Source organism: Heterocephalus glaber, unplaced genomic scaffold (assembly GCF_053883595.1).
Source record: "Heterocephalus glaber isolate CG9 unplaced genomic scaffold, H.glaber_assembly_v1.0 deba00000768, whole genome shotgun sequence".
Classification (NCBI taxonomy): domain Eukaryota; kingdom Metazoa; phylum Chordata; class Mammalia; order Rodentia; family Bathyergidae; genus Heterocephalus; species Heterocephalus glaber.
In genome coordinates this window covers 8,126,352-8,135,542 of record NW_028258162.1, presented here as the reverse complement: position 1 = coordinate 8,135,542, position 9,191 = coordinate 8,126,352, and the positions used below count along the sequence as shown (strand labels likewise).

Sequence of the window (9,191 nt, the reverse complement as noted above, 5' to 3'; positions counted from 1 at the left end):
CATTATGACTGTAGATTGTTCTATTTCTCTTCATCTTTCAATTTTTAAGTCTAACTTATTAGTTTATTAGGCACTACAATTTTAAAATTGCTAAAACTACCAGTTGAAGCAAACCTTTCATTATTACAAATTATCCCTGTTCATTTTGCATGATGTTTGTCTTAAAAGCGACTTTCTCTAAAAGTACTTTGACTATCTGTCTAAGCCTTCTCAGATGATTTTTCCAATCATCTGTAGGTGGGTTTTCCTTAACTCCCTTCTTTACCAACCCTACTTTGTATCTTCCCTCTCTAATAAGCATCCTCTTATTCCATGGTTGAGGAATAAAATCATGTCCATCTTTTTCTCCATTTCCCTAAATAAAATTGAGCTTCAAGGTCTCCTTTGCTTTTTTTTTAGTACCAGGAATAGAACTCAGGACCTTGTGCTTGCCAGGCAGGTGCAGTGTCACTGAGCTAAATCCCCAGCCCTACTTTGCTTTAAATTTTATTTTATTTTACAAATAAAACTTCAGAGTTAGCACTTAAGTGAGGCTCATAATTAACAAAAGGAATCCAAGAGGTAAATGAAGGAAAAGGGGTCTCTTCCCCGTGGCTCCCTAACAGTGGCCAGCTTTGGGTCACACAATGTGACCAGAAATCTGATTCAATGTGGCACTGAGACTTGCACGAATATTTATGAGTCTACTAATTTGTTCTATTCCTTTGTTCTTATCAATTTACCCTTGGAAAGATAATATGAACAAAGACTCTGAAAATCACTGCCATATACATCCTTAAAAGTAATCTCCAAAGAGCCTTGTAATTCTGACGAGTTGTCTTACTCGATAATTGGATGCTCTCAGAATGTCATGTTTGACATTTCTGTATTTCTATGTAGTATAAATACTTGTAAGAGTCTTTTGTGAAATCAGCAGATTTCTAGCACCCCTTCCTCCCCTCACCTGCCTGATAACAAAGAATAGGTACCCATGATTCTACTAGATTTTTTTTGTTTCATAAAGAGGTTGATAGTATTATTTCATTTATATTACCAAGGCTATCAGCTGGGCTTTGGTATTTCTATATCCTGTGTTCCACTTTCCTCTTGCCTGAATTGGGAGATCCCAGGACACAGTAACCATCGATGGGTTTGGTAGACTTTTCTCTTCACGTTCTCATCTGCCGTTGTGTATAAAGAACCGCACCAGCGTTTACTCTCCTGGCCAGGTGTACTGCTGTCTGTCCTCATCGCTGAGGTGGGGGAGCCCAGGCAGAGGGAACCCCTATTTGCTCATAATGCCTCTAATCCAGGAACTGCCAGCCTGTGCTACTGCCAAAGCGGGAACCCCTGAGGGAGCATCTGCTACCTCCTCCTCAGTCACCAGCCACATCGTGAGCTTTTCTCCCGGTCCAAGAAAGAGAAAGGAAAAGGATGAAGTGTAAGGTTCTTCCAGTCAGTGTCTGGCACTATCTGTGTGGACAGTGGGGAATGGTTTCACGTGTCCAGCATTTTTTCATTCATTTTCTTCTTTTCATTCTATTTTGTCAGTGTTTGGGAAAAGTCTTCCTTCTGATAACCCAATTCGTTTCCTACTTTCTTCTCAGCAAGAGAAAAATAAAGGATGTGATCAGCGTGGTGGCTTTGCCTGACTCACCCCCACCCTGCTGTGCGAAGTGGGGTTTCTCCTCGGAAGGCTTTCTGCGTCGTTCCTCATGGCCACATCTCCCCACTGTCTGTCTCCACGGCTCTCACCAAGTCCAGCCTGCAGGTCTGAGTCACAGACTGGACAACATCTTCCCCTGCTTTTATCTCTCTCTCACTCTTGAACTATGTGAATGTATTACTCACTCAAAACTGATAAGAAAGAAACACACCAAAACATCAACCATGCACCATGGCATTAGATCATGAACATTAATTCTAAAAAAACAGGCAGATTTATGCTAAAGTCTGACTCCACTCCTTACTGTTTTGGTGGCCTGGAAGGATTATTTAACTTCTCTGGACCTGTCTGTTTTTGCCCATAAAATTGGGATAATAATGCTGACCTCATAATATGATTTTGAAATTAAATATATTTGTGAAAAGTGAAAGGTCCTTACTGAGAATTCAGTATTTCATTAGTAACTTTGCTACTATGTAGCTAAATTATAAAGCAATGTGGAATAAATCTTAGACTTAAAAAAAAACTACATGTATTTTGCTCATAGTATTCTTCAAAATTGAAACTGAACACTAGCAAATTTTAGCTAGTTGTCATCAATTCCTTTAGCTCTACTATTCTTTTTCGCAAGTCATTATTTTAATGTGTATTGCTTTATTTTTAAAGGTTAAAAAAAGGAGAGAAAAGGAATACATAAAACATCTTTTGTGGAATACTATTCTGCCATAAAGAAGGATAAACTTGAGACATTCATAGGTAAATGCATGTGCCTTGAGACCATCGTGTTAAGTGAGACAAATCAGACCCACAAGCTTAATTTCTCTTATATGAGAAACCCCAAATATAAACAAAGAGCAAAATAAAAACAGACAACAGGAAGTGGGGAGATCTTTATTAAGTGGGAAGGGGATCAAGAGATGGAGGAGGAAAAAGAGAAAGGGGATGAAAAGAAGAACTGAGAGGAAAAATGGAAGCAGAGCTTTTGCAAATGGGAAGAGGTGGGAAGGGTAGGCAACAAAGGAGTAAGATGTATGATGTGCATCTCCCAACTCCCCATGATAAATGTGATCATTATGTACTGCAAACCTGTACTAATAAAACAAACAGAAAAGCAAATACTTTTTGTATACCCCCAAAGAATACCTTCTAGTTTCTAAAAATAAGCAAATACTGACACCTCATTTTGGAACTGTTCTGAGTTGGATTTTTTTAAATTCCAAAAATACTCTTTCATTGTGATGTAAAACAAACAAAATTTATCTCTTCCTTTAATCGGGTAAATAAAACAGGCTTCTGACATTTTTTTAAAAACACTAAAATATTAATAGGACTGCTGTCCTGCTCTGGTCCTTCCAAAGCTGGCCAAAGTTGGTTTCCCTGGGACCCTGGACTCTGGGATGGAGATCTGTGTACCCTAGAATTTGTTGAAGAGGCCTGGGGCCCATCTCTTGTTGGGAAAAATGAAGGAAACAGCACTGGAGAGGGAGAAGCTGCACCGTGGGATGATCCGTAGGCAGCTTTGGAGCTGGGAAGCCTGTTCAGAGAGGCCCTGCCGCTGAGTGTCAGTGTGGTGCCACAGTATCCAGTCCTTAACTTTAGTTGTTTGGGGAAGGAACGTAGGGTGACTTTTCTCCCAAAAGCAGTTCCCGGAGAGAACATCCCTGAGGTCTGGGGAGTGAAGTCCAGGTTCCCGAGTCATCAACCACAGTGTCCACGGTGTACTTCAATCAGAATACATTCAGACTTTCCTAGCTTATATTTTGGGTGTGTATTGCAAATGAACATCTACTGAATACTTAATAACAGCAACCAAATTCAGAGGAAAGTACTTTAAAAAATCATCAGAGAGAAAAAAGGAAAATAGTATCTAATCCTTACTCATTTGAATGGAAATAGTTTTGCACTGAGCATTGTAATTATTCAACATGCCAACTGTCTATTTAAAGAAAAATAGGACATGGCTCTGCTGCCTGCCTTGGAAGCACAAGGTCCAGAGTTAGATCCCCGGTTCAAAAAATAAATAAAAAGAAAAGAAAAGAAAATTAGGACACTATTTCCAAATATGCATGGGCCTCTTAGTACTGTTAGTTTTATTAGTGTGTAACTTCAACATTTAATATTGGGGCTATGTTACATCCTAACCCCTATTGCCCTAGACAAGCACATAGATTTTCTTTTCTTTTCTTTCTATATCGGGGATTGAATTTAGGACCTTGCTCTTTCGAGGCAGGTGCAGCACCACTGAGCTAAATCCCCATCCCTACAAGTACATAGATTTGATACATGTAGCTACAAGTCCAGGGGTAACCATGCAGAAACTGACAGGCAGATGACATGTGACTTTCAGTGGCTGCTGAGCTATTGGTCTAGGAGAGATTAATTTGGGCTAAATCCTATTGGAGAATTTACCACTTTCTTGAATCAATACCAAAAGAGGAAGGCAAAAATGAAAAGGAAATTCTTTACAGTGGAATGTGAATCAGTAAATGATAAAGAAATAATAGCATTAGAAAACTCACCATTTTGTGTCTATCATGGTAATAATTTAATCAAAACCCCATCGATGGATGTTAAAATAAAACTATTGGTTGGCAGTTTATTGGGAACAGAATGTTTACACAGTTTCAAAATTCTTTCTCAGAAATTATTAACTGTAAAGAAGGAAGAGGCAACCACCTCAGCCAAACTTGATTCGACTTAACATTGGCAATAATGGAAACCTGATGTGATACACACAAAGTTTACATCACTGTTCATGTAAAACTCCTATAAAAATTCTCATGAATCTAATCACGAGAAAACAATCAAGCAGGCTCAAATTGGGACATGAGCTACAAAGCAACTGGCTTGGATTCTTCAAAATTGCCAATGTCATGGAAAGAAAAGTTCAGAAATTGTCCCAGAATAAAGGAGATCAAATGCAATGCATTATTCTGATTTGGACGTTGAACGAGAAGTAAAAATTTCTATGAAAGACACTGCTAGGATGGTTCAGAAACCATTTTAAACTTTCATTTTGATTGCAGTGCGCAATGATTGCATTCATGCTGAGGAGTTGGCGCATCTACATGATGCATTGTTTTATGTCCCTCACCTCTCTCCATACTTCTTTCATCTCTTACTCTCCTTTCCATTTGAAAATTTTAACAATGACACTTACACTAGATGAGAGTATTGTTATCAATATAAAGTTTCCTGGATTTCATAATTATATTATGATAATGTAAAAGAATATTATTATTCTTAGGAAATATAGAGGAGTGGCCTGCAGCCTCCCGCCCCCCCCCCACGTTGTTTGCCCCCAGGGTCCTCCTGGCTCTCCTGCCGCCATGGCTGACAAGGAAGCAGCTTTTGACGATGCAGTGGAAGAACGTGTGATCGACGAGTACAAAATATGGAAAAAGAACACGCCTTTTCTTTACGATTTGGTGATGACCCATGCTCTAGAGTGGCCCAGCCTAACTGCACAGTGGCTTCCAGATGTAACCAGACCAGAAAGGAAAGATTTCAGCATTCATCGACTTGTGCTGGGCACACACACACATCGGATGAACAAAACCACCTTGTGATAGCCAGCGTACAGCTCCCTAATGACAGTGCCCAGTTGGATGCATCACACTATGACAGCGAGAAAGGAGATTTGGAGGTTTTGGCTCCGTTAGTGGGAAACTGAAATAGAAATCAAGATCAACCAAGAAGGAGAAGTAAACAGGGTCCAATATATGCCCCAGAACCCTTGCCTCATTGCAACAAAGACTCCATCCAGTGATGTTCTTGTTTTTGACTATACAAAGCATTCTTCTAAACCAGACCCCTCTGGAGAATGCAACCCAGACTTGCGTCTCCATGGACATCAAAAGGAAGGCTACGGGCTTTCTTGGAACCCAAATTTCAGTGGGCACTGACTTAGTGCTTCAGATGACCATACCATCTGCCTCTGGGACATCAGTGCTGTTCCGAAGGAAGGAAAGGTGGTGGATGCCAAGACCATCTTTACAGGCCATACAGAATAGTAGAAGATGTTTCCTGGCATCTGCACCATGAGTCTCCGTTTGAGTCAGTTGCTGATGACCAGAAACTTACGATTTGGGATACTCGCTCAAACAACACTTCCAAACCAAGCCATTCAGTTGATGCTCACACTGCTGAAGTGAACTGCCTCTCTTTCAGTCCTTACAGTGAATGCATTCTTGCCACTGGATCAGCTAACAAGACTGTTGCTTTGTGAGATCTAAGAAATCTGAAACTTAAATTGCATTCCTTTGAATCACATAAGGATGAAATATTCCAGGTTCAGTGGTCACCTCACAATGAGACTATTCTGGCTTCCAGTGGTACTGATCGCTGACTGAATGTCTGGGATTTAAGTAAAATTGGAGAAGACCAATCTCCAGAAGATGCAGAAGATGGCCCACCTGAGTTGTTTATTCATGGTGGTCACACTGCCAAGATATCTGATTTTTCCTGGAATCCCAATGAACCTTGGGTGATTTGTTCTGTATCAGAAGACAATATCATGCAAGTGTGGCAGATGGCAGAGAACATTTATAATGATGAAGACCCTGAAGGAAGTGTGGATCCAGAAGGACAAGGATCCTAGATATATCTGCACTCGTGATTTTAGACTCCCCTTTTTACCTCTCAACCCTGAGATTGATTTAACACTGGTTTTGAGACATACAAGCTTTGTTCAGCTATCCCTCCACAATAGGTACCACCAATAATACTAACAAAAGTGGGTGTTTTCTAAATATTAACTGGGCTACTTGATTCAGCAAAGCCACAGACTTATATTTAAATTTTCTTCAGGAATTTTCTATTAACAAACCCAGATCTAAAGCAGCTACAGAAAGGGATATATAATGTGTGATTATTTTTCTTCTTAAGATAAATCCCCAAGTTTTTCAGACTTGTTTCAATAAAGGCTAAAGTAAGGAATAGAGCCAAGTGAGGTTAGGTATCTGAGCCGTGAAGTATAAGTACTGCAGGATGTCATTTTTATTCAGGAATTAGGGGAGAATCAAGTCATAAGATACCTACTCCAAATCTTTGTACCTGACTTTCCAGGACGCATATTTTTCCTGCATAGACCAGTCTCCTCTTGGTTTACTCTGTGAAGTAAAAGCTACGTGTTCCTCCTTCCCTTTATATTTTTGCTTGTTAGTGTATTTCTTGAGCTGTTTTCATATTATTCCTTTCTTTCCTGTGAAATGGTTTCTGTTGTTTTTGTTGTTGTTTTAACTTGGGACTACCAAGTTGTAAAGATGTATGTTTTTACAGGTAGACTGTCAAGTTGAGAAGGGTGATTTGATAGCTTCTATTTGTTTTTAAAATTAAATTAATCCCTGATAAGAGTTGCTTTTTTAAAAAAGAAGTTAGTCCTTGACCACTAGTTTAATATCATCTCCATTTTAGGTGACCTGTTTCACCAGCCGGCCTGTTACTCTACATGACTTACTATGTAATTGCTTATAATTTATTAAATAAAAAAATAAATTAAAAAATATATAGGAGTTAATATTCATGATTCCTATAACTTAATTTCACTGGTTAAGCTTAATCATACTCATATTAGTATTTAATAAATGTATATAATAAAAAGGGAATAATAGTACAGAAATGGTCTAATGTGAACAACTGGTGAATACAGGAAAAAGGTATATAGGCATGTATTTTATAATTCTTGCAATTTTATTCAAGTATAATTTTCCCTCATAATAAATTAGAAATAGGTGATGATACAGATATAGTCTAGCTCTGTCCACTGAAGTTGTCTGGGGGCAAAGTCACTCCTTCATGAGAGCTAAATATATCTCTCTAGGATCTAGAATTTGGTCCTTACTACCATTTTCCATTAAAAAAGCCAAGAATCCTTGGGGAAAATAACTGATTCTATATCAGAGGCAGAGAAGGCACAATGTGAGTCTGGAACATCTTATCATGTCAGAAAGTCATAAAACTTTCATATTATGGGCCAACTCAAAAGGACCCAGTACACAGTTAAGAGTTTAGCACTGGTGGGGATAAAACAATTGGAATTTAAATCAGAAAAGGTAATTTCAAAGATTCAAGCACACTTCCATTTTCTAGGAATGTGGATCAAAGGAAAATGAATGATCAATTCAAATGATAAATCCAATTTAACTAAAAGCCAGGTTCTTAGTGTCCTTAGCAAAGGAATATTGACTGGTTGGGGAGTCACTTGCATACTTGGGCTAAGAAGCAGGTGTCAGGGTCGGGGATTTGGCTCAGTGGTTTTGCCGCCTGCTGCTCAAGCGCAAGGACCCAAGTTCAATCCCCGGTACCAAAAAAAAAAAAAAAAAAAAAAAAAAAAGCAGGTGTCAGTGAGAATCTTCTGATTTGACTACATTTTTGGAATGAGGGGAAGAAAAATAGAGAACTGTAACAAAGATTAATCTCTCCTTGATATTTATTTTCCCCTTCTCCCTTATAGAAACACAACTACAGACTTCAGGGGACATATGGCATTCAGGAGAAAAAAAATTACATCCCTTCCTGAACTTGGATGTAATTATGTCATTAAATTTTACAAAAAGGGGGAGAAGAATGTTTTGTATTGTTTACAGAATGTGCCCTTTAATAGATGTATATGGGGCCTTTCTCCACCTTTCTTCCCCTGTTAGAAGGTATATATGATAGATAAAAACACATTTGGGGCCATAAGCAACAAAATAGATAAAACTTAGTCAACTGGACAACCTCATAGAATATTTCTTTGAGCTACCTACTGCTACACTCTTGGGTAATAAATTATTTTCTTTCTCTTTTCAGGAGTTGTTATTTATACACGGCCAGACATATAACCTAATCAATGCAAGAATAATATTAGAAAAGCCCTCATATTTCAGAATATTTTAAAATAGTAAAAATTCATTTATTAATTCACTGAACAAATTTGGAATTACTCAGTGCCAGTCACTGTTCTAGACACTTAGAGCAACTGTGAACAAAACATGCAAAGTCTACTCTTATAAGCTTAAATCCTTTAGTATAGAGAGGCATTCAATAAATACACACAAAATAAATAAATAAATAGAGTAGGAAGAGGTACTATGCTATAGTTTTTTTTTAACTAAATTATTTTATTGGTACATTGTAGGTATACAACACAATTACATTTCTCATTGGGAATTGTACCTTTACATAATGCATCTGGGTTCTTATTTTTTCCCCATTCCTAGCCCTCCCTTCACCCCCTCCACCCTTCCCTATTTACAAAGACTTTATTTCCATTTTTTTCCATTTCTCAGCATTTTTCCTTTCCCTTCTTTCCTTTCCCCTGCCCCTCCCACTACCCCTACCACTTTGGACCTCTTCTTCCTATTTTGCATTATCAATTATTCATTCTAATCATTGGTACATTTTAGGTATACAATATAATAACATTCATCATTGGAAATTTGTGTCTTTACATAGTCTCTCTTGATTCTTATTTTTCACTCTTGCCCAGCCCTCCCTTCCACCCTTCCATTCCTCCCTATTTACAAAGAGTTTGTTTCTATTTTTCCATTTTCTCATATTAATC

The 9,191-nt window shown here is 38.2% G+C and overlaps 1 pseudogene; it reads left to right on the top strand.

The window, feature by feature from the left end:
• The first annotated feature begins 4,938 nt into the window (after positions 1-4,938).
• Positions 4,939-6,368, top strand: LOC101697337 (histone-binding protein RBBP4 pseudogene; annotated as a pseudogene).
• Positions 6,369-9,191: the final 2,823 nt, after the last annotated feature.